Source organism: Halichoeres trimaculatus, unplaced genomic scaffold (genome assembly GCF_033239565.1).
Source record: "Halichoeres trimaculatus isolate MK-OKI-2021-1 unplaced genomic scaffold, fHalTri1.1 fHalTri1_scaffold_19, whole genome shotgun sequence".
NCBI lineage: Eukaryota > Metazoa > Chordata > Actinopteri > Labriformes > Labridae > Halichoeres > Halichoeres trimaculatus.
Window position 1 is genome coordinate 23,359,055 of NW_027437197.1, and position 27,051 is coordinate 23,386,105.

The 27,051-nt window shown below is 41.6% G+C and overlaps 1 protein-coding gene across 2 annotated transcripts in view; it reads left to right on the forward strand.

Moving 5' to 3' along the window:
* Positions 1-27,051, forward strand: part of erbb4b (erb-b2 receptor tyrosine kinase 4b) — a 525,535-nt gene that overhangs the window by 457,419 nt on the left and 41,065 nt on the right. The gene's annotated exons all lie outside the window — the stretch shown is intronic.

Here is a 27,051-nt window from a genome sequence, read left to right on the forward strand (position 1 = left end):
AAGAGTGTGAGTCTGTGTGTGTGATGCCTTTTTGTTACACAGCCCAGAGGCTCTGGTTCTGGGCTGGCTCATAAGTCATACAATATTACACTCTAAAAATTATTATTACTCTTACTCATGAGACCGCCAGTGTGTTTGAGATTTTGCACTTGAACTAATATGCAGTGTTGTAATTGTTATTGATTATCCTTCAGTGCCAGTGTAATGATGAGGTTAAGATCAAGGCTGCATAGAATAAAGGCTGGCTCTACTATTGGACAGCTGTTTTTATCGGCTGCTGTTCTCTTTTTTTCTCCACTGCTGCAGCTACAACAGTGGGTTACACAGATGATACTGTGGTCAATACAGAGAGACATTTAGAGGTGATATAGCAGTAAAATGTGCAACAGCACCAAGTTTTTGTCCTATCAGCCTGTAACTCTTAAAAAGTCCATCAACAGTTTTTCACATGTTTGTGTCAAAACTAATGCACCAAATACAAGCTGCTCATAACAGTCCTAGTGTACAACTTTTAATTCTTTTTTTTCTTCTTCTTCTTTATTTGGGGAAAAAAGTACCAATTACAAAGTTTTGTACATATAACACTAGTGAGTTGATTGTTTGATGAGGAAGCACAAGCTTAAACTTTTTCTTCAATCCAAGAGACGCATATTGCTGCCATGCAAGAAAGATTAAAAGAAGAGACATCTGTATCATGTTACAACGTTATCTTTTTAAGAACAAGATGTTTGTCATATTGTAACAGTGCTGTACTGGAAACATTCCTCAGAGAGTTTGCTCCATATTGACATGATAGCATCACACAGTTGCTGCAGATTTGTCGGCTGAACATCCATGATGAGAATCTCCCGTTCCACCACATCCCAAAGGTGCTCTATTGGATTGAGATCTGGGGACTGTGGAGGACATTTAAGTACAGGGAACTCATTGTCATGTTGAAGAAACCCGTCTGAGATGATTCCAGCTTTATGACATGGAGCGTTATCCTGCTGGAAGTAGCCATCAGAAGATGGGTACACTGTGCTCATAGATGGACATGGTCAGCAACAATACTCAGGTAGGCTGTGGACTTTAAACCATGCTCAGTTGGTACTAAGGGACCCAAAGTGAGCCAAGAAAATCTCCCCCACACCATTACACCACCAGCAGCAGCAGCCTGAACCATTGATACAAGGCAGGATGGATCCATGCTTTCATGTTGTTGACGCCAAATTCTGACCCTACCATCTGAATGTGGAGCAGAAATCCAGACTCATCAGACCAGACAACGTTTTTCCAATCTTCAATTGTTGTGTTGCTGTGTGAATTGTAGCCTCAGCTTCCTGTTCTTAGCTGACAGGAGGGTCACCCGGTGTGGTCTTCTGCTGCTGTAGCCCATCTGCCTCAAGGTTGGACGTGTTGTATGTTCAGTTAATTTGAGTTACTGTTGCCTTTCTATCAGCTCCAACCAGTCTGTCCATTCTCCTCTGACCTCTGGCATCAACAAGGCATTTCATCCCACAGAACTGCAGCTCACTGAATGTTTACTCTCTTTTGGACCATTCTCTGTAAACCCGAGAGATGGTTGTGGGTTAAAATCCCAGTAGATCATCAGTTTCTGAAATACTCAGACCAGCCCGTCTGGCACCAAAATAGTCAAAATAATCCAGTGTCCAGCGTTCAGACTCACGCATTTACGCGGCGCGTTACAGACATTCAAATTTGCAAATCCGGTGTGGCCGCGGCATTAGATATATAAACAAAATATGCTTCTCTCATGAATTGTCTCTTCACCAGCAGCATCTTAGTGAATTCACTAGGGGGTTCTATCACAGAGTTAATTGTTTTTTCTCTACCTTCTTGGTTTTGAAGTCAACTGCATGCAGCACAAAGTTAAGTTGTCTTCATATACGTCTGATGAACATGAATTCATGTTGTGGCTGATGGTATGATGCTGAGATATAACTGATACAAAAGGTTAGAATCAGACATAGATGTGGGTGGCTGACGTGAATTAATGTATCTATATATGCTCTCATAAATATTCATACTTGTGTTGTAATCAAGGGTCTGTGAGTAATTAGGAGCCAGTGCAGTTTTGTTGTTTTTCTTGGGTTTCTGGTGCTGTCGCTGGTAGAGAGCCGGTCATCTCTTAGCCGTGTAGGCGGAAGGCCAACGCTGCGACAGCTTGGACCCACTTCACTTTCAATTAGTCGCCTGCCACTGTAGATGCCTGCTCACCAGCCTCTCTGGAATCAACTCAAACACTCTGATAGTGTGTGTGCAATGAAGGAGACTGTGTTTCTGAAACGAAGGAGACTGTGTGTGTCTGTTTGTGTGTGCAAAGTGGATGTTGATGTTCATTTTGTAAATAAGATTTGTTGGAGTCTTGAGATTTTGACTCCTTGGTTGGGAGGCTGGTGCATGGTTTTGAGCATTTGTGTGTTAAAGTGTGTGTAATGTTTGCTGTGGAGATTGGTGCCACCCTGTTGGACTTCTCACCCTTCCCAGGTTGCCAGCCGTCTGCTTGACCTTTAACTGGAGGACGCTGGTCAAAGACTGACCCTTTGCTTGGGTTGGAATAGGTTTTCCTTCAGACATTACATTACCTCAACACCTGAATCATTTGAGTTTAGACATTACTTTGCATTAAACATTCATCTGTTTATCTTTTAGTTAGTCATAAAGTGAAAATAAAAACAAAGCACACTGATACTCAAGGGCACTGTGAAGCACACATTGCCACCGAACATTCATTGACCATTATAGTATTAGTTAGGCCCCGGTTCCTAGGGATGGGTACCTTGCACATTTGAAACGATACAGTACTGATGCCTGGTACCAGTACTCAACGGTACCAACTTTCAGTACTTTTTTCTGTATATGTGGTAAAAAAAATCTCATTTTGTTTCATAATAAAATATTTAAAAAAATTCAATTTGACATATTTATTCTTCAGTATACCCTTGCAATGCTGTGTTTATGTCCAGCATAGAAAAAAGCCTACTGTTCCACTCCCTCACAGCCAAAAGGATCTACTTAAGCACCAAAACATGGTACCTTTTGGGTTCATGTGAATCGGTACCCGGTACTTTTGACAGAATTCGGTCGGTACCTATAAAAGTACCTAATTCGGTACCCATCCCTACTGGTTCCCTACCACCCTGAAAGAGCTACTGCACCACGTATCACTAAATAGATTATGTTTCCAACATGTTTCAGCAAAAACAAGCACGTTAATGAGGTGACTTTCTTTATTCTGTAATGCTGTGAAACCCAGATTACTTAGTCATAGAGATAATTTAATGATATAAGACAAGAACACTGCAGATTAAAGTGCAATAATAGCTTCATTAATTAAACCAACCTCATTTACATAAAACTTAGTTTACCATGACATGTACACTTTGGAAGGACATTATGTATTTTAATCCTGCATGTTTTCATAATGGTCATTTCCTCCAACCTGTGACTGTGACGCTGCATCCTTGTGATCTGAAACACTTTCTTTACCAAACAAGTGCTGAACAAAGTTCAAGTTGTGTTATTATATAAAGTGCAGTTCCTGCATTAGATAGCAGGAAAGTATGAAGGGGAAAAAGCAATCAAAGTCAAGTACAACTAACATAACATTAAACCTTTTAATGGGCTCAACCCCGCCATATTCTGCTTCACTGCAATTAGCAATGAAACTGTTAACGGGTGTGGACTCATGATGTAGCTGTTGGAGTGTAGGTCAAGTTACACGGTCATGCATACGGACAACCACCATCTGTTATATTCTGTGGTGTCTGACTCATACCGAAGGCAGTGTGACGCGTTGTGGCCCTACTTTGCAATTTTTTCCTCCTCTTTCTCTCTCTCAGTTCCTCTTTATTCCATTAAGACACAAAAAGAAGCACTTAGATGCTTAGGTCTGAGGCAGAGAGGAAGTTGGAGACATGTATGTTCAGGGTTGGGTCACATTGAGACATAGTTCATCATAGTCTGGCATTTTTTTATTTTTATCCATGTAAACCAACATAGCTTTTGTATCAATGCAATTCAATTAAAATAGAAGATAATGCAGTAACTAGATTTGATAATCTAGTGATTTGATTTTGTTTAGGATGGTTTGGAGTTTCCGGATGACTTTTACTATCAATAAGGGAAATTATTGTCAAATAAAGTGGTTTTCTGGTTTTCAGCTGAGCAATACATTACTGTCTCGTAAGCTCTTTTACTGCTTTATCGCTTGCTCATTGTTTTATCATTACTTTTAGTACAACTATTCATTATTCTACATACTCTTAGTATTGTCTTTTTAAACTTGCTGTCCTGTTTTCTGCTCTCAATCCCTTTTTATTGTCTTGTCTTTTTTTTGATGGTTGATGATTTTAGCTTTTATTTTGTTCCTCATTGTCTCATTTCATAGTGCATGCTTCTTGTGTCGTCCAGGTTCTTTGGTCATATGACACTAAAGTATTTCTATGACTGTTTTGTCTGAACTTAGCCTTTTTGTTTTATTTTCTGTGAGCTGAAGCTTGTGTTCCTTGCTTTTATGTCCTGGCTGTTTGTCAAAACACTTTGTAAACTTCTGTTTTTAAAAGTACTATTAAAAAAAGTTATTATGGTTATGTTTTTATTAGAGAGGGGACATTACGTTTTGCCATATTTACCATGGAAATAAAGTAGCGATGCTGGCTGTCCGTACTAAGTACAAAGAATTTTCAAACAAATACGTATTGAAATGTCGTAGAAAAACCTGAAATCCATTTTCAAACTGACAAAAAATCTCTTTATTAAAAAAGAAATAGTTTGAGATCTTCATAAGACTTGCTGAATGATAAGGTTCTTTATAAGGTTCTCTCAACTAACTTATGACAAGTTGGTGGGGCGGGCCTCAAACACCAAGGTCTGTCCATTGCAACCGCAGAAGTTTCTTTTTTTTTGGTTGTTTGTTTTTTTGTTGTTGTTGTTTTTTTAATGAAAGCATGTAAAACTACAGCAAGAGGTCCCATAGAGATATTCTAAAGCTTAAGAAAAACACAATACCCTCTGTTTAGTGGACCCAGATATTAGGGATGGGAAAGGGGTGGGAATTAATAAGTTTATTCTTCATCCCACTCCTTTTCGAATATGTGATTAGATAATGTCTGTTTGTTTGTATTTGTTTCTGTCTTTGACAAAAATTTCACTTTGACCTCATGTTCGAAATAAATTAAAAAAAAAAAAAAAGAATTTTGAATATTTGAGTCATTAACATCAACAAAATCAAAAAGTTCATGTGAGGATTGCTTTGTCCTGTCTTCAGCAGGTCACAGTTTAATGCAGGATGTTGGAGCTGCTATGTGTCAATTTCACTAAAAAGAAATTAAAAAAAAAAAAACAGGTCGAGTGGGACAGGAAGTTGTACACTGAAACCGTTTAAAATGCCCAATAACTTTCAAAATAAAACAAACTGTGTCCAAACCAGGTCGTATCTTACTTGACCACAGCAACACACTGACGTAACGAACAGAGCCAGACCAGGAGTCAACAGGTTGAAGGATTTACACCCACCCTCTTAGGCCATGTCCACACGTAGCACGGTATTTGGGAAACTGGATATATTTTTGTACGTTTACGCCTGTCGTCCACAGGAAACTGCAGCTTTACTTCACTAAAAACAATGTTTCTTGAAAACTCTGGCCAAAGTGAAGATTTTTGAAAACTCTGGTTTCATGGTTTTGTGTGGTCACTGGTAAACAGAGTTTTCCGTTCTTAGACGTCACAGCTGAATAACGGGGGCTCATTCTGATTGGCTGGCATGGGTTTTACATCAGGAAAACCCTGCCCATTATGGGTTTGGCATGTTTTGAGCTGCACTCACCGGTGGATTTGTATTTTAAAAAACGAATGTGGGGGGGGGGGGTTACAGGGTATTGTTAAGTATTAAAACAGCCATAACACAAAGTCAAGAAACAATGGAGATTATATCCTAGACTGTGACTTTATCTGCACTCCTAATAAAATTCTGCTTATCTCAACTTTGCTGGCACACAAATATGTCTATGAATCAGATTTGAATAGTTTCTCTTTATGAAACCAACTTGTTTGGGTTCCAACTTGTCCCCGTCCTCACCGAGTCGTGCAGCCCTGTGCCTGTGGACCCTGCTCATGCAGATTCATTTCCAAAGATATCAGACAAACCAAAAGCAGCACACTCTAAAAGCTCAATGCTCTATTCACATTTTTCACTGATGCCCAGTGGAATTTGACAGCTCAAGGTTGTTCTGGAGTGTCATCAGTATCATCCAAAAAAACAAAGCAAAAAAGACACCGTTCTTTTGTCCATATCAGGGCTAAAGTTGTTAATTGTTGCAGCTCTTATCGTGGCCAAGCCAGGATCCTCCTGTTAAAATATGTCTGTTGTTTTACATATCAATGGGGCACAGCCAAGTCTCACCCTCCCTTAAGAAACTCGAGGTTAGCTCTTAAGGCCTCGCATGTTGGCTCTCTTGGTTCAGACGCACAGGCAGCAACTTATTTCAAACCTTGGAGGAGAAAGTTGTACAACATTGATAGCAGCTTCCTGACTCACTGCTGTCCAAGGCTCTGTGGCACACACACACACACACACACACACTAAAACAAAACAAGCTGCATTGTGCACACAGACATGAGTCTATATTTAAAGAGGTGTTTGAATGCAGATTGAATGTACAGACTGATATGCATGCAGATTCCTGGGGCTCTGAAAGAATCTCAGTGCATTATTTACCTGAAGTACAGGCGACACAGCAAACTAAGATTGAGGAAACAACATCTAGAGGGGAAGCGACAGGGTCAAGGAACAGCTAGAGTCGTACTATTCTTGCAGACATGTTTTTTTTTTTCACAGTTTTGTGTTTTCACCAGAAACAGGAAAAAGATTGAATTGAGTCGTACATGCTCTTACCCTCACTACCTGGAAGCATTCCCCTGTTTTGTGTGATGGGTTTTAGTCGTTACAAAAGAACATATCTTTTCACTTTCACACGTGTTGCAGTGGCAAGACACCAGATCTCAAACCTAACTCAACTGTTGCATCAGTGCCAATCAGGTGGAGCTTTCTGCTATCAGTGTTTAGAGGAATGCAGGACAGTTTCTGTTTAGTTTTTTTGTTGTCATGCATGGCAAGCCAGTGTTACAAAAAAAAAGTACAAAAACAAAACATACATCTGTTGTTTTATGGTTGTCATCACACTCCAAGAAGATTTTATGAGTGTCTGTAGCTTCTCGTGCCGACAATTTAACCGTTTCTGCAGATTTCTCACCGCCTTCAAACAACATCCACAAACACACTTGGATACACACTCCCTCCATCACCCCGGAACTCCCGCTCAATTGCCAACCTGCCAGCCCTGCAACGGATCAATCATAGATCACAGTTAATGTCTCCCATTATGGCACCCTGTGATTGCCCTGTTATTATCCCACTAATTATGACTATCATCATTATTATCATTTCTCTATTACAGTTCATTACTCCAGACCCGAAAGAGGAGGGTATAATGTTCTAAGTGGCAGTTATTCCATTTATCGATTGGTGGGAAGTTGCAGGCCTTGTTGCGTGCTGTTTTCTCTCCTGGCTGAAGCTGTGGGGGTGCTGACAAAGCTCACAGGACAATCCACCCGTTTCAGTTAGACCTCCTACTCAATTGGCTATAAATTGGAAACTGCCATTGGGGAAAGGTAACACAGGAAGGACGATAATGAAGTTCAATGTGCTATGTAGCTATCATGATGGAAAACTGGCAATGGACTGGAATAATAAAGAAATCAATAAATAAAATCTATGGCATGTATTTTGGTAGTTGTACAGGAGAAACGGACAGGAAAGAATATTTTTACACTAAAAGGGATTGACTTAGGACAGAAAGAATTTAATTGCCTTATACTCAATGATTTGATTTACTTTTCAATCAGGAACACTCATCAAAGATCTAAACCATTCATTGTAGATATGCACTTTTTGCCAATTTTCTTAATTTTGGGGGATAGGTGATCTGCCCATTCATACATATGAAATTGATTTCATATACCTCCAGTGAGGTTTGACAGCCAGCCATTGTTGCTTTTTGCTCTAAGACCTAAAACTCAGAACACTTTATTGGTTGTCTGAGTTAAAACATAAAGATTTTATTGTTTCACAGGTATTGTTCAATGATTTTCAATAAAATAAGATTGGAACATTGAAGGTATATGCTGTCAGTTGTAAAAAATAAAAATTGGTATTGGTATGCGTTGCAAAACCCCATATATGTACATACAGAGGACATAGGATACATACATAGAGTCTTGATTGGAGCAGCAGCTGGGTAGCAAAAATAAAAGAGTGAAGATGTGATTTAAATACCCGCCTAATCATTAGATGCACTGTGATTGGTTGAGAGGGGCTGGGATTAGTGATTGAACATCAGTCTGTCAGCTGATCACAGCTGGGTGTTTGACTGCCAAGTCCTGCATGAACTTGCATGAACCTAATTTCTGGGGCTTTTTAGACCAAGAGAGGAAAGGACAATAAATGATAGAGATATGAAAAGTTTTGATACAGCAATTTATTGCAATAGTGATAAAGAATTGATATTTCAACTCTTAATATTAATATTTTCATGAAAATAAAAATTCATATTTGAGTTGAGTTGGAAGAACAATACGTCCTCTGCACCTCCACTGCAGTAGATGGCGCTGAAGAGCTACTCCACTGTATGTAGACTGATAAAATAACAATTATGGTCATGTTTTGCGCAGAGTTAGATTTTTTTATGAGTAACATTGGTTACACCAAGTGACATTTATCAGTTTCATCAACTGACCATGTCTTTCAACCAGTTACTTTAATGCAACGTTAGTTTAAAGTCACTGTCGTTATAGTGTATGTACGAAACACTGCATTTGACCTTTAGTATTTCAACCACAATAAGATATTACAATATACCACAATATCATGACATTATGATACCATGACTCAAGTATCCTGATGTGTATTGTATCCTGAGGTTCTTGCCAATACCCACCCCTAATAAACAAAGCAGGAAACAGGGTGAGAGTGGACGGTAACATGGGGGAAAGAGGCCGCAGGTCAGAATCAAGCTCAGATCACCCACCTTAGGGTAAGCTAGTTTCATGGTGTGCATAAGCTAGGCACTAGACCCCACAGGCAACCTGCTGGTATACTTTTCAACACAATACAAGCATAGTCTTAAAAAGAAAAACTTTTCCTCAAACATCCTCAATCACAGAAATGTCATTTAAAAAAAACAGACATTGTTGTTGATATGCTTTTGTAACAAGAGAAGTTTCTTTAGCAATATGTTTAGCAATGTTTTAACATTTTTGGCCAGTTCATTGTGTGTATTAATCATCTGCATTGGGTAAATGTCATGACTGCAAGGCTCTACACCCTCCAAATTTAGGCAGTTTACACATTTTAAGGCCCCTCCTTTAGGCTACACTGCAAATCTAATCAAGCACAGCTGATGTTTACTCGGGAGGTGTCTCCGCGGTGCGTTTCAACACACCCACCCCTATGCAAACAACCTGAGGCGATCTCCACACACACCCTCAATGGAAAACACCAACAGACCGGCGTGCCTACACTCCAGCACAAGCAGACGGATGGCATGCCAGAAAGGGAGGACTGTCCCATCTCTGGAAGGTGAAGATTTTTGGAAAACACAGTCGTATCGCTCTAAATAGCTGCTGTCTCTCACGGCTCTGCAGCCTCACTCAGTGCCTGACTCAAACCTTGTTTGTCGTTCGCCAGGCGCACAAGCTGTACCAATGTGATTAAAGACAGAGAGAATGTCGCATCACACCGCTGCTGCTGGCAGAACATCACTTCTCTCCAGAAATATCAAGTTTTTATGAATCAGACGAGTATAGGTTGGGTTAAATTGACAACCATGCATTTTAAGAAAGACTTTAAAATTGTTTCACGAGGCAAAAAGGTCATACACTTTTCCCTGCTCATAAATTACAATAACTCAGGCTTAAAATATGCACAGCACAAGATAAAAACATCTTCTCTTGGTCATTAGACAAATATAGAACACTGAATATTTATTCAGAAATGTTATATAACTCTGAAATATGAGTTAATCAGTACCTGTAGACATATGATTTGATTTTGACAAGATGCTTAATATTGTCTTTTTGAAACATAACCCACACCACATTTTCTAATTCACCTATCAAAAAACTTGCCTAAAGCAAAATAAATCTCTTTGTCCGACTTTGAAAAAAATCACAAAACAAAGCTTGAGGCACTAATTTGCCAGTTTCCCCTCCCTCCTTCATGATTGCGACTGTTCATTTTGTGGCAACAGAGTTAAAGCAAGCAACATGTTTGCCTTATCACACACAATGTCTCCATCTTCTGTGGTGATCCAGAAATGTTTCAGCACATCATTTGTCAGACAGTTTGCTGTCATGGTTAACTGTTGAGCAAAGCTTCTGCTATTTCTGTGAGAAATGAGTCGGTGCTGTGACAGCCACAGACAAACCACAGAGAGTCGACATGTGCAGTGACAGGTCAGCATGAGATCCTTAGCTGTCATGTCCACGTTTCACATTACAACGAAAGCTCAACAACGTACAAGACATCCAGCTGGTGTAAGGTGGCAACAGCTGAAATCCAAGTCAGTTCTTATAAAGTACAATAACACAGAGATCCGCTTTAAGGTCCCATATTCTGCTCCTTTTTTGCAGGTTAATATGGATCATTGATGTCTTCATGAAATGGTAGTAACATGTTTTGGTCCAAAAAGCCAATAAATCAAGCACAGCAGCATTGTTTCCGGGTTCTCATAGCCCCTCTGCTCAGAACGCTCTGATTTAGTGGGCGTGGCCTTCATATGTAAATGAGCCACCGCTGATACCGCCCCGCTCTTCAGCGTCACTGAAAGCCGCGCCACGAGCTCCAAGTGCACAATATTTAGAAAACGGCGAAGCTTGTTTACCGTAACATTACAGGCTAAAACAACAGGCTAACTGCAGCTAAAGTTAGCATCCTGAAGCTAACACAGAGACAGGGGGGACACTGAGGAAAAGCTCTGACATCTGCTTCACAGCACACAGCATTTAAAATATTCACATTTCCAGGGTCAGAGGTTTGTTGGCGGATGGTTGGTAATGCGCCTGGATTCAGGACCAGTCTTTTCACTAGCCCTCTGTTGTACTGTCCAAAGTTGGAAAAGCAGTCGGCCGTGAAGTGACTAGCACATACATGCACAGTTTTACTGAGTGTAGCTGGCACATTTCCCTCATAAATGAACTCTAGCCACTTAGTCTTGTTTTCTTCTGAGATAAGAAGCTTGTGCATGGAACTGTTGCTGTTTACAGCCAAAAACAGAGAAGTGATGGCTCTTCAACTTTGGCATTCACCTCGCCACTGCTGGAGAGATTTCTCTCCAGCAGTGGGGATGGGAGTGGGCGGGGAGGGGGTTCGGGGGTATCTGGACCCATCAGGTCAGACTTGCTCCTGATTGGTCAAAAAAGGAAACCGCTGACGTCGGCAAATCCCCAAAATCCAAACTCGTTTTCGGTCAGGATTTTACATTCGCAAGCACTACTAAGTACAGGTTTTGTTGTTAAATATCACATTTTGTGGGCTGGGAGGAAAACCAAAGACCCACAAATTTCACTGAAAGACTTAAAGTAAGTAAAAAAAGTAAGTTCAGATTATTTGATCGTAAACAACCTTCAGAATTATAGTGAGTGTCCACAGAGCTGTGAAAATAAAAGGAGAGTAAGTCTAATACCCAACTCCTGTTGACAAAAACAGAAAATTACACAGAAAATGACCCTGTTGTACAGAGACACAATACAGCTGTTCCTTTTATTCCTACTGTTTTCCTTTCTGCCCAGTCACTAATTTCAGTGTCTTTAGCGCCTTTAATTTGTGTGTGTTTGAAGTAGTCTAAAGCCTTTTTCTCTCATTAATTGGATTTCAGTGTCAGTTTTTTTTTCATCTGGAATAATTAAGTGCTGTTTTAACTAAGCCCCTACAAAATGTGTGTTCAATTTTTCAATTCTCAAGTAGCTCTGGTCTCAGTTAATGAAGAGTTTGTAACAGGTCAGACTGTCAACAAACTCACAGACAGATCGATCTTTATTGGCGTTTAACAGGAAATTTGGTGTCATTGTCTGTAGAGAGGAAAAACAAACAAACATATCAAACAAGTTACCCACCAAGAAAAACACAAAGTCTTAGTCATACACGTACACAACAGTTACTGTGATGGTTTGCTCAAGAGAGCAAAGGAGACAATGCTCCTGCTAAAATGTGCTTGTGTCCAGGCTATGGACCTTTATCTGCCTTCAGATGGGAGCAGTGTGAAGAATGAGTACAAGGGGTGCCCAGGATTGAGTGCGATAGTGCATTCTGTGCATGAGATGGCTTTGTTTTTGTTGTTATTGTTGTCGTTGCTGTTGTTGTTGTGATGAGAGTAAAGGAAGTTTAGGGGAATCTAGAAACTTCTGAGTCTTAAATATCAGAACAATTTGTTCATTACTTAATCATTAATATACCTCCTAATGTGCTACACATCCTACATCCCACTGCACAGCAGCAGGAAACCATGGCTGAACATTTGGACTCCTGTTAAAAGTGAGGAATGTGTGTATAAGAGTCTTATTTAGCAACATCATCCATGTACCAAGTATTATTCTGTGATCCATTTCTTTTCTGTATGTTTTGTCCATGTGAAGCACATTGTGATTCTTGTTTGTAAAAAGTACTGTACATTTACTTACTATAATCAAAACAGAAAATATAGCACATTTAGCAGGAGGTTAAAACATTAATAAAAGCTTAACATAGAAGGTGATATTTTCTGTAAAACCTCAAAATAAACTGAAACTAAAATATAAATGTTGATGACGCACAGATTTGAAAGATTTTTTTTTTCATATATTTAAATTTATTAAATTATTTATTTATTTAGATTTGAATGTATGACTTTGCATTTAGAGTATTTACTTGAAGCTAGCAAAACAGTCTCACCTTTTTGGATCAGCAAGTAATTTTTTCACTAAGTCCAAATTCCAAGTGACACCCCTGGTTCAACAATACACAAAAAGACAAATAATACCAAAACCTCCACCTCCTCCTCCTCCTCCTACTACTACTACTACTACTACTACTACTACTACTACTACTAACAACAACAACAACAACAACAATAGCAATGATAATAATAATAATAATAATAATAATAATAATAATAATAATAATAATAATAATAATAATAATAATAATTATTATTATTATTATTATTATTATTATTATTATTATTATTATTATAATAAAGGTAAATAAAAAAAAAAACATACTCTGGTACACCAGTCAAGTGAGTAAATTGCTCATTACATGCCTTTTTTTTTTTTTTTTTTTTTTTTTTTTTTTTTTTTTGTTGTTGTTGTTGTTGTTGTTGTTGTTGTTTTTGTTTTGTTTTGTTGCATTTTGTTGCATTTTGTTTATTTTTATTTTATCTTTTTTACACATATATTCATCCTTTCACACACCAGGTTCACATTCTGTCACTACACATTTTCTAACAATATGTCACCACCTAATTAAAGTCCTTTTATAATATAATTAATAAGCCAGAAAAAGAAGAGGAGCTGTTTCCTGTTTCATTTGACACCTATAATTATTTTATCTTGCACCTTGGGAGAAAATTTTTGCAACTTATCGTGTGTGTTGCTTATTCACAGCTCAAGTTTTCACACAGAGACAAAACGACACCATCTTTCCCTCATTATGTTAGAGTAAAACAGGAATTCTGAGGTTGTGTATAAACACATACATTATACACATACTCTTTGAAGTAACCAGATCACAATAAGTATTTCAATAAAAAGTCTTTTTCTCAATCTGACTGATCTTGGCATTCAAGAAAATCATCTACGACTCCAGACAAAAACACTACACACACTGTAGTGAGTACACTTTACTTCTATTACATTGTTTAGTCAATTTTTAATAGCACTTCATTAGAAATTTGGTCGACTCTCCTCTGTAATTAGCCAGCTTAGCTCCTTCTGTTGTGATTTACTCACTGCAAATTACAGACTACTGTAATTGAAGAGGAAACAAATTGAGTGGGTCTGTTCCAGAGAGCTGATCATGTGGCTGCGGCTTTTTGGCAGCCAGCAGAGGCTGACCACTCATATATTTCATTATGGCACTTTAAGAATGACATTTTTCTGCAGTGTGTACTCATTGGCACAGAGAGTAAGGGGGACAGAGACAGACTGAAATGGAGGAAGAGGAAGACAGAGAGGGATGGTGGTAGATTACACCATGCCAAGTGCATTAACATCTCCATCTGGTGTCTCATTCTTCCTCCACTCCCGCTAACCCCATTGGCCCTGGTTGCCCTCATCACTGGGCACGAGTGGGCCCTTCCAGGACAAGGTCATGTTGTTGGCGTGTGTTATGAATATGCCACCTGATCCCAAAAGTGCTTGAGGGGGCATGGCGCACACCGGCATGCTGGCAGGGTGGCAGGAGAGACTCTGTAGCAGTAAACTGACATGAAGCACGGCAGGATCACACGATCTGGGTCACACATGCATCCAGACACATGGAGTAACACGTTATTTTGGACCTGGCGTCCCTCTATCCTCCCCTTAATCTGTCATGCTATGCATTTGCTCCTGAGCATAACAACACTGCCAAAATGCTCAGTAACTCACTTTGGATATGCTGGTATTGTTGACATAAATTCAATTTATACAGTGTGTGTGTGCCACAGGAGCTGGCAGCTCCCAAAAAAGTCAAAGCCAGGTTGCATGTGGCGTGCAACACTGCAATATGTCCATTACCTTTTTACTGTGAGACAGGGCAGCCGATATACATAACAATATGTCATAAAGCTGGAGAGGCAGATACGTAAAGATAAACTAACTTAAAAGTTCAAGAAACTGTTTCACAATAACCACAGCGCCACCTTCTGGCAACTGAAAGTCATTGCATTGTGTCATCAAATGATTCCCTATCCTCTTTGTGAATTCCCACACAAACTGCTTTGAGCACAACTCCTTTATGAAACAAAGTCTCTATGTAGTGGTGTAACTGAAACAAATGCAACAGTGGCCCTGACACAGGAAGTTGTTTACCTGTAAAGCCACCAAATATGATGAGTCCAGCAGAAAAATAAGAAGTCTGATATGGGCTAAGTTCATGGTTGATATGAACACAATAACCCAAGCAGCAACCCACAGTCTTAAAATGAGAAGACATGAAAAAGTACTAAAAACTAGAGATTCACAAATCCAGCTTTTCTGGTTCTGATAGCAAGCCTGGACTTTGGGTATTGACCAAGCTTCAACCTCCGGTCAAAGTATATGAGACAATACCAAAGTGCTAAAATCTGCTGTTTCTCCGATGTGTCCGCTTGAGGCTGGCTCTGAAAGTACTGGAAGTCACATACACACCAAGCCAAAAAAAAAAAAACTGTTTTCACAGCAGAAATAAACCTATTTACAGCCTGGTTCAAAAAACATCACCTGTCGGAATCACTTGTGTCACTAATGGCACACACGTGATTGATGAGTGCCCTTTAGCTGTACTAGAAGCCCCTGTCCCTCCCAATATGGCAGCAATGGCTGATCTGCTTCAAAAATCTGTTTCAGAAACACACAGGTGATGTTGGAGACACTACGTCCATTAATTATACAGTCTATGACAGCCTATTCCCATCTGTTACCATCCTTAAATAATAACCAGCATGCTCTACAGTGCAATATGACTGGTAAGATTATATGTATGTATTATTATATTTGAATGTTTATCATCAGTTGGTAAATAAATGTACAGTAGTTTTATCCAAGTCTAACTTTTTATTCCCTGTAGACTGGTAATGCAGCAAAAAACAAAGAAGTGCATCAGAGGTAACACTTAAAATCAATTAGCCAAGAGTGCTGGAAAAAATACAAAATAAAATATATATATATATATATATATATATATATATATATATATATATATATATATATATATATATATATATATATCTACCGATCCAGCTTTTAGGGGCACTGATACACAGATACCTGGATTGCTATCAGTGCATCCCTATAAAAAACTGCAATTCATTGAGCATCCACAAGAAAATAAAGTTTCAGAAAACAATACGCAAGTTAACAGCCTTGTTTGAAAAACGTATTTCTCTTTCGGCATACACTGAATGGGGGTGATTTTTTCAGAACTCATAATTTTTTAAGCCATTGACGTACAAATTTTATCTATTCGAGGACATGGCTAACCTGATTCACAGGTGGTTACCCTGTAGCAATCTGGAGAAGCTACAGGCCCACTTCTTTACCTCATCCTTATTTAAATGAAGCCTGGATAAGCTCAACTTTTTCCAATAAGGCTTCAAAACTCTGAATCAGAAACAAATGAATAATGTTAAGGAGCCTATTTCTGTATGATACATGTGGATGGTTTGATTTAGGATGATAAAACTCAGTAGAAACATGTACTATGATGAGACCCACAAAAAGTCTAATTAATTAATTTCACAAAACTCTACAAGAAGTCTGAGATTTTTAATTTAGGATGAAAAAAATAAAAAACTTTTTCCATAGGTTGAATTACTTTAAGCGGCTTGTTTGTAAACCTAAATATTGTTTTATTGTTGCATTAAGCAAATATTATTTTTAACTGAAACAGAGGCTCATAGATTTTATGTATGTCAGCAGGAATTTAAAATAATAATAGATATAACAAAAAAAAATTTCATGGTACCAAGGCAATCAAAACCTACGACATTCTGTTTGAATTATGATCAAAAACTCCAACATATCTCTGAGATCTTGCCATGAACAGAGCTAGGTGGCTAGCTGTTTCTCCGTCTGTTGCCCTGCATGAACTTTGAACCTGCTGCTCCAGTCCTTGTACCCCTTCACGAGATGAAAGTTAAATTGTCCCTTGAGGATTTTTGTTACAGGGGAATTCACTTAGACTTTAGTGAACTGATGGCCCCGCAGAGACAGAGAGAAAAATAAAGAATGAGTAGCAGAATCATGCCCTTTCCAAACCATTGCTTAGTTTCTCCTTCTGACCCATCACTACGAGATGATTTGATTATGAAGAGGAAGAGATGGATGCATTTCTGCTGAGTGTTTGGATTTGCCTGCCCTAAGACATGCTCTTTGTGTCTGCCTTTAAATTTCCATCTTAGATGTATTATTCTGCAGATCCTGTCCCTTTTCTGACCTGATACAAACCCCTGAGACCCCATCAGATCAGGGATGTGGATGCTGTCATTCCTCTCCCATCCTGTTGTGCCTGTTTCGTACACATCACAAACACTACAGAGTAGAAATGGATGTGCACATGTAAATTTACAAAAAAAAAAAAAAACTCTATGACTCTTTACGAGTTGTTTTGATGTCCTGGATCCAACCACACTTGTCCTGGTTACATCATTGAAACTGAAGGGAACCACAAAGACCTGCTGCAGTAACATGAAGCAAATATTACTTCATGATTTAATAGAAGGTCTGGCAGATCTGACATTTCTAATTTCCTTAAATGCATCACCCACACACCCTGCTGAGAAGAGAATCCTACTCTTTTTCCTGCTCCTGACTGCTGCTGAGGGTGATATGCAGACTGAGGAGTATTTTTAGCAAGTTCAGTCTTTTTTGGGTGAAGCTCAATATTTTTATTTTAATCTGTTCATCTTTATGTCGGCTGAAAACCTGATTCATTGGCTTTAATTGAAAGATGCTAGAGGGCTTTTGAAATTAATCCAGAATTCACCCTCTGGGATAAATAAAGGATTTTCTAATCTATTCTATTATTTTCTATTTTATTCTACTCTATTCTATTCTAGATGCATTTAGACTATTTTGTGTAGTTTTGACATTTTTGCTTATATTCCATAGTTGTTGTATGTAATGTACCATAAGAGCTATAAAATAATGTCACAGAAAAACTTGGTGCAGTCCAAAGTGGGTGTTTTAAAGAGGCTCTGAGACAAAAAAAACTTTCCTCTGTGTCCTGTATGAAGATTTCTAACAAGGGATTATTTATTTATCAACAACGGCAGATGTGCACACAATTTGACTGCAGAAGCGGTGTGGAGTATAATGGTCTGTCAAGTGGTACGAAGGAGTTAATCACCAAAAATCACATTTTAACTTAATATCACTTTGGCGGATTATTAACAGCTCCCAGGTTTGGGGGGTTTGGTTCAGCAGTGAGTGGATGGAAGAGATCATCAAGTGGACAGATATTAGGTGGACAGACGTTTGAAAATGTTCTGCACAACAATAATGGTAGGAAACATATACATTTCTGAAAGGAGCTCTTTTGTGACCAGTGCTGTTTGTTAGAATAAGCCTCCAGGTGCTCATGGGTACCACGTTGGTGATCCCTGCTCTAAAGTATGTAGGATGTATCTCACTTTTCAGAGTGGAAAGGGACTTAAAGTGCATCATATGCCCCTATTTTTATGGCACTTTTATGAGACCATGCAAATTTAAGCCTTGTTTATACATCTGTGTCACATCAACGGCGTACTCAATGCTGTTGGTCTGTGTTGTCCTTTTTCATCTCAGAGGGCTAAACACGTAGCCTGATGTAGACTTCCTTTAGAATATGATTTGCTGTTGAAATCGTGCAGACTGAAAAGACCTGTGATTGGTCCTCTTTGCTTTCTGTATTCAAAGATAGATAGATAGATAGATAGATAGATAGATAGATAGATAGATAGATAGATAGACAGATAGACAGATAGACAGATAGACAGATAGATAGATAGATAGATAGATAGATAGATAGATAGATAGACAGACAGATAGATGAGAACTTTATCAATCCCTTGGGAAGGTTCCCTCAGGTAATTCAGATTCCAGCCGCAGGTAGCACCAAAGGATAGAACAACGCACGGGTACAAGAATACGATTGATTATAAAGAAAAACACACAAGTAATAAACAAAGAGTATACTGCTGCTGTACAAAAGATCAGCAATAAGAGTCTCAGAATATGACGGTAGGCAGAGTTAATCTAAGTTAGCAGCAATGGTAAGTTTTCAGTTTTCAGTTGTAAGTTAACATCACCGCTAGGGATGCGACTCAGGACACACGACGAGACACGATATTGGGTTCACGAGGATGAGGCGATATTTGCACACTACTTATAGGATATAAAAATGAAAAAATCTATGATTGGACAAACATATTTCTTTTATTGCACAGAGTCACAAACAGTGCATTTGCATTTTGATTTTCTTTAATAACTTACACCCATGCATGACCCAAGAATGAGCTTTTAACTTAACTTAAACTTCTTTCCAAAAATAAAATTGAATATTATTTGTTTAAGTGCAAGCAATATGTGCAAAACTATAACCAAAGTTCTACTCTGTCAACACAGAGTCCCAAAAAGTGCCAAGAGACCGACCCTCTCTTTTCAAGCAGTACACAGTCTAGCCTAAGCTATGGTCATGTTCTTTTTCAAGAACATTTAGAAGCAACTGTGACCGTCAGTGTTATCTGGCCTTCAACAGTTTTCGTCATAGGTGCCGTTGCTTTTGGAAGTGAGCTGTGATGGTTTTGTATGTGCCTTAGCATCGTGCCCATATTATAATAATAATAATAATAAATTTTATTTATAGAGCGCTTTTCAACAAAACTCAAAGTCGCTTTACATAAAAAGTTAAAAAGTGCAGATAAAAGACAGGTGAACAACAGGAAACAGATAAAAACGGAAGGTTACAGTGCAAAGTTAAAAAAACATGGGGCGTTGAGGAGGGACTGTGGATTACTGGTTGAAGGCAGTGCGGAAGAGATGTGTTTTTAAACTGGATTTGAAGATGGTGAGGTCAGTGGAGTTGCGGATGTTTTGAGGGAGTGAGTTCCAGAGAGAGGGGGCGGCAACTGAAAAGGCTCTGTCCCCCCAGGTTCGGTGCTTGGTCCTAGGGACGGTGAGGAGGTTAGAATCCGAGGAGCGGAGGGGACGGGAAGGGATGTAGGGGTTGAGCATGTTCGTGAGGTATGGGGGGGCCTGGTTATGGAGGGCTTTGTAGGTAAGCAGAAGGATTTTGAATGTGATGCGGAATGGGATGGGGAGCCAGTGCAGGTTGTGAAGGATGGGGGTGATGTGTTCACGGGAACGGGTGTGAGTGAGGAGGCGAGCGGCGGAGTTCTGGATGTACTGAAGTTTATTGAGGAGGGTGGATGGTGAGCCGTAGAGTATGCTATTGCAGTAGTCAATGCGTGAGGTGATGAAAGCGTGGATGAGGGTTTCGGCTGCAGGGAAGGAGAGAGAGGGGCGAAGGCGGGCAATATTTTTGAGGTGGTGGAAAGCTGTTTTTGTTACTGATTTTATGTGCTGGTTGAAATTGAGGGAACTGTCCAAGATGACTCCAAGGTTACGGCAGTAGGGTGCGGGTGAAAGGGTGGTGCTGTTGAAGGTGAGGTGGAAGTCTTTGGCTGCGGAGGTGAGGGAATGTGGACCTATGACGAGGATGTCTGTTTTGGAACTGTTGAGTTTGAGGAAATTTGATTCTAACCAAGAATTGATGTCAGAGAGGCAGTCAGTGAGGGTGGAGTGGATCTGAGGGTTGATGGAATTTGTGGATATGTATAATTGAATGTCATCTGCATAGGAATGGAAATGGAGACCGTGGCGATGGATAATCTGACCGAGGGGGAGGAGGTACAGGATAAAGAGGAGGGGACCAAGCACCGAGCCCTGAGGGACACCTTGGGACAGGGGGGCAGTAGTGGAGGAGCAGCTGTTGGTGGAGATGAATTGTTCCGGTCTGTTAGATAAGATTGTATCCAGGAGAGAGCGTCGTTGGTGATGAGGAGATGGGATTTGAGACGGGATAACAGGATGGAGTGATTGATGGTATCAAAGGCGGCAGTGAGGTCCAGGAGAATGAGGATGGTGAGGTTGCCAGAGTCAGAGGAGAGGAGGAGGTCGTTGGTTATTTTGAGGAGAGCAGTTTCTGTGCTGTGGTGGGTACGGAATCCGGATTGAAATTGTTCATACAGGTTATTGTTGGTAAGGTGGGTCTTGATCTGGGATGCAATGGCTCTTTCAAGTATTTTGGAAATGAAGGGGAGATTTGAAATGGGGCGGAAGTTGTGGAGGTCATCGGGGTTGAGTCCAGGTTTTTTGAGGATGGGGGTTATGGCAGCCAGTTTCAGCGACGGAGGAACGGTGGAGGAGGTGATGGAGGAATTGACGATGGCGGTGATAAGCGGGGAGATGGTGGGGAGACAGGCTTTAACAAGGGAAGAGGGGATGGGATCGAGGACAGAAGTGGAGGATTTCATAGTTGTAATGATTTTTGACAGGTCGGCTTGGGAAATCGGTAAGAATTTGCAAAGTGGAGAGGTGATGAGAGGGGCAGTGAAGAGGGGGGAGACATGAGAGGGGGGCGGTGTGGGTAGAGAACTGTAAATGGTGTTGATTTTTGTTTGAAGGAATGAGAGGTAGGAGTTACATTTTTCAGTGGTGAAGGAGTCTGTGGTATTGTTTGTGGGGTTAAGGAGCTTGTTGATGGTGGAGAAAAGAGCTTTATGGTTGTTCGAGCCAGTGTTAATGAGATTGGAGTAGTAGTTGGAGCGGGCGTGGGTGAGGGCGGATCTGTATAGTTGGAGGTGGTCTGTGTAAGCTTGGATATGAACAGTGAGTCTGGTTTTTCTTGAGAGTCTCTCTAGCTGGCGTTTTTTGGATTTCAGGTGGTGGAGATGAGGGGTGAACCAGGGGGCAGGGTGGGTGAAAGAAACAGTTCTGGTTTTTAAGGGGGCTAACTGATTGAGGCAGGTGGAGAGACAGCTGTTGTAGTGGGTAATAAGTTTGTCCGGGTTGTCCATTGATGGAGGGGGGTGGGTGGTTAAAGCAGTGCTAAGTGAAACTGAGAGGTCATGGGGCAGGATGGATTTGATATTTCTGTAGGATAAAGTACGTTTTTCTTTGAGAACAGGGGTTGGGAGATGGATGTCAAAAGCTATGGCAAGGTGATCAGAGATATGGAGGTCGGAACAGGTGAGTTCTTGGATGTTGAGACCGGAGGTGCAGACTAAGTCCAAGGTGTGGCCGTAGGAGTGGGTGGGAAAGTTGATGTGTTGTGAGAGGTTCAGGCAGTCGAGGAGGTCCAGGAAATCAGAGGCATGTTTGCAGTTTTTGTTGTCGATGTGGAAATTGAAGTCCCCGAGAAGTAGAACAGAGGGTGAGTGGGCTGATAGCTGGGTGACGAGGTCAGTGAAGTCAGACAGGAAGGATGGATTCGGTTTGGGTGGCCGGTAGATAATCGAGATGACAAAGGGAGTGGAGGAAAGTACTTTGAAAGTGATATGTTCGAAAGATTCTACAGTAGGTGTGGAAATGGGATTTGTTTTGAAAAAGTCCTTGAAAACAGAGGCAACGCCGCCACCTCTACCAGAGGGGCGGGGTCTGTCAATGTACTTGTATCCAGGGGGGGTGACTTGATTGAGGGAGAAATAGTCCAGATGAGTGTGCCAGGTTTCAGTGATACAAAGGAAATCCAGGTTATTGTCCAAAATGAAATCGTTCAGGATGACAGCTTTACTGTTGAGGGAGCGAGTGTTTTGGAGAGCAAACTTGAGGATGTGCTGCTGGGGTTTGTGAGTTGTGGGAACAGAGGGGACAATATGGATGAGGTTATGAGTGTTACTGTAGTTGCGTCTGTGTTGAAGGGTGAACGGTCTGGCGGAGATGACAGGCTGGATGTGAAGAGGATCTGCAGTGGGAGAAGGTGAGCTCTGGGGCCTGATGAGGGCGCTGTGAGAAGTGGAGGAGTTTGAGAATAGTACCGTAGAAGAAGACAGGGGGAGCTGTGTGCGAGGTGTAAACAGTCAGTCACATGGTGGATTTTGAACCGCATGCTGGATATTAGCTGTTAAAATACGACTGCCCAGCTTATTAGGATGGAGCCCGTCTGTTCTAAAAAAGGATTCGCGCGCCCAGAACAAGTTAAAATTGTCTATGTAGCTCAGAGAATGAGACCTGCAGGCTGATTGGAGCCAGGTGTGCAGCGAGAGGATCCTGCTGAAGAGTCCTGAGCCACGGTTATGGGGAGAGATTGGGCCGCTGATGAAGACTGACTTCCCGGTGGTTTGGATATAATGGAAGAGTTTATTGAAGACAGTTTTTGTGATTTCGGACTGTCGGCGGGATGCATCTACACAGCCGACATGAATAATTACTCTATGGACAGATGGAGGTAGTGTGTGGAGTATGACTGGGAGTTTATCGAGGATGTTAGTGACGGATGCCCCAGGGATACAATGAGTGATGACATTGAAAAAACGGACATTTCTGGTGATGGAGTCGCCAAGCAATAAGGTAGTAGGGGGGAAAAGGGGGCGAGGGATTGACGAAGTGGGAGAGGGATCAGTGCTGGACGGAGGCATCCCAGCGGCTGGAGAGTGGCATGAGGGGGGCGTGGCAGGCAGCCGAGCTGGAGCCGGTGTGAAGTGCGGGATGGATATGCGGCGGCCAGCACGGTGAGGAGCACGCTGAGAGGGAGTCTGAAGAGACGGCGGTTTGGAGGACAGGGGGGAAAGCAGCTGAGGGGTTTTAGTATCCTTTTTGAGAGTGAAATCCTGTCGGGCAAGGGCGTCATATCTGTTATTCAGATGGACTGTGTGAAGGAGCGAGTCGGGGGGCTGCTGAGATCTCCCGCTACGGGGAGCGACCAGGGTCCAGGATGCAGGATCTCGCGGAGTGGAGGTGGCGATGGTCTTGGGCTTTGCGCCCTGCCTGATCCAGGAGTGCTCTCTGGGGGAGATCGGAGGAAGGAGCTCTGAAGCAGCAGCTGCCCCGTCGGGAGCGGTGACACCAGGGGGAGAGGGTGCGGAGTCATCGGCTGGAGCACTGGAGGGACGGATGGGCTGATCGGAACTGGAAGACACGGACACCGGTGGAGTAGTACGGAAGATGATTGTGTCCATTTGCAGCTCGGCTTCACGAAGTGTGTAGAGTGTGGAGATACGCCGCTCCAGCTCGGTGACTTTTTCAGAGAGGACGGTGCAGTTGATGCAGCCGGAAGGAGAGGTAAGTGGAGCCATGACGCCTGGAGCAAAACAAAGACAACAGGGGCCAGTACAGGTCTAAAAGCACAGTGCAGGTATGTGGCAGAGAAGTGACGAGGGGGTAACAGATGATTTGCAGGGGCAGGTACAGGCACTTACACGCAGGGGCTCCAACACGGAGCCCGCAGCGGTGAGGAGGCTTAGCGTTAGCAGGGGTGGTAGCAGGGAGACAGCAGATGTAGCAAGAGTCAGCAAAGACTTACCGGCGGGGGCCCCAGAAAACAGGGCCCGCTGCGGATAGTTGACGTCCTGGTTATTAGAAACTCGGTGGTCCTTGGAGGTATTTGATCACTATCCAGCCGGCAAACCAGGGTATGAAGCAGCTAGCTTTAGCCGAGTGCTGCTGCTGTAGAGGCCTGGGTGCTTCTGCTGCTTCAGCGAGGGCTTCCAATTATTAGCTGCAGTGTATGGCACTGCATATTGTCCTTATCTTGTCCGTCACTCGGTTGCCGTTAATTATTTCCACAGGATAACCAAAATGCTGCCACACAAAAAGATTTAAAGTGGCGGGGGCATCTTCAATGAGGATATTTTTAGACTCTGATGTCATTCCTGCTGCACTAGTTACGCTGCTCCTGCTCCTGCTCCTTTTCTTCTTCTGCTCAGTTTCTGGCAGACTAATGCCGCGGCCACACCACACGCGAACACGCGAATTTACTCGCGCAAATGGCCTGTCACGCGCCGCGTGAACGCCCGAGTCTCGCCGCTGGACTTTTTTGACAACCTGAGGCGCGAACACGCGAATGCGCGGTACTGCGCATGCGGAGTAGAGAGCTCATTCATTTAAAGACCGAAAGTCCAAAAGAGCATCTGAAAAACAATGAGCTGTGGTTTCCAAAGCATGACAGGAGAGTGTGTGAAAGCTTTGAAGATCACAATCAATGCCTCTGCCTCTCCCTGGTAATCCACCAGCCCTGCTTGGCTGTTCCCTGCGATCTCATCCCCGATCCCCCGAACCTCCGACACCCCGTACCCCCGACCACCCGAACCCCCGACCTATGTTCCCGGAGGTCTCCCTGGGGATAATGAAGGGGTGGAGGAAAGAGAGGAGCACAGAGAACTTTCATCTTTTCCCTGGCTCTGCCCCTGCCCCGCACTTTCCTCCTCTCTATCAGGCTTAAAACTCCGCTGAGGAAAACACAGTCGGACTCAGTGATGACCAGAGCAGGCAAATCCAGCTGGGAACGAATGTTTTCAGAACTTACATTCAAAACCTGTCTCCTCAGAGACTTTCAACCGAGCCTGATCCTTTTTTCCCGGTCTCTGTAGAGTACACACGTCGTATCGTATAACTCTGGATGATGACACACCGCACAGATTGTTTTCTCCTCCATCCTCCGGCGGAGTTGGAGCCGGAGCAGGCGGCAGTTGCCCCCCAACGTTGTCAAAACAATGACGTAGTGGGGGAATATTTTGAACTCGAGCGAATTCGCGTCTACCGCCCAAACGCGTGAACGCTCCAAACTCGCCGCGCCAAACGCGCGAATCGCGCCGCGAGAGGCGAATCGGCGGCTAAACGCGTCTTTGCATAGACTTTGTATGTAATCGCGCCGCAAATTCGCGTTTGGTGTGGCCACACCATAACAGTTGAAAAGATGTACTACTGCACCCTACAGGTCACAAATAGAAAACTGAATAGCTCACAGTCAGAAAGGCATTTGCCCTGGCTGTACCCGTGAAACAGCTTTTACTCATATGAGAAATATTGCGACGACTGCACATTAGCCACAAATCGGCCCTTTATTTCATTTCCTTCAAAGTTCCCCCTCTATCCTTCCTTATAATTGCTGCAATGATCAACAGAAACATACCAGCTTTAATAAAACAGAATAAGCTTAAATTTCCTCTAAAGAAAAAAAACAACAACAAAAGAACAAAAGTAGACTGTGTCAGGTGTTACGGTGTAAAGTCAATGTAAGAGAATCAACCAAACTTTACATTTAGCTCATTAAGTTTTCCACAGCTGCACCTGAGCTTCTCTGGATATGTTTGGATAACTACTACATGTTCGTATTATATAGAAGTCTTTTACTGTTAACTCTTTCAGTGTGAAAGCTCTGCTATTCCAGCTCAGAGAGCTTTGTTAAAATAAACTCTCACCTATAGCAGCTTTAGAGCAGTCTGCTTTGTATGCATTGCTGTCCCTTGTTCTGTCTCCCTTTCTCTTTCTGCTTCGGCTTTTGTCTCTGTCCCTCTTTCTGTGGCTGCTGAGGTCAAAGGATACTCTTCATACATTCATTCATAGGGGCCAGCTGGATAAAGGGCTTCAAAAATATTAGCTTAGCTCTTTCTTTCTCTTTGGCAAAAAGAGGCTTTCTCTTTCATTTCCATTGCAAGTTGTAGATAAGCCACGTGTAGACCTGATTTTTGGTGAAATGCTTTCCTTGCTCCAGAGCTCAACAATTATTAGTCAGGAGAATATTTACTCTTCATGCTCTGATGTTCATTTTATTAACAGACTGATTAATCGAGGTAAAGAAAAAGTACTTAATAGAAGCCAAAAACAGAAATGCAGGGGATTTTGATGGACACTTGATGAGGTTTGTTCTTTGTTATTCCCTCAGTCCCTCAAATATTTTAATTTTATTGCCAATCTTATTTCCACCACAAGTTATATTATGAAACCTGTTTTCACTGTTCCTCCTTTCCCCTGTGTGAAAAAGCAATTAATGAAATGTTATTTTAAAAACTCCAACTCTACACAAAACATCAAACTCTGCCAGATCCCAAACCGTGCTCTCACATTCATGAGATGAAATTAAATTCTGGTTTTATTATTCAATTGGAGGCAGCAGATATGAATTCTATGACAGGAGGATTGTTAACTCCAAAAATAAATAAATAAGTAAAATAAAAATCAACAGCCGTGGCCAAGGGAGGTCAATCCCCGCTCAGCTGCCACCGTGACAGTTACAGGGAAGAGGTTGAATCCCATTTGGAGTGATGTCTGCTTGACAGCTCTTCAGCAAAAACACAA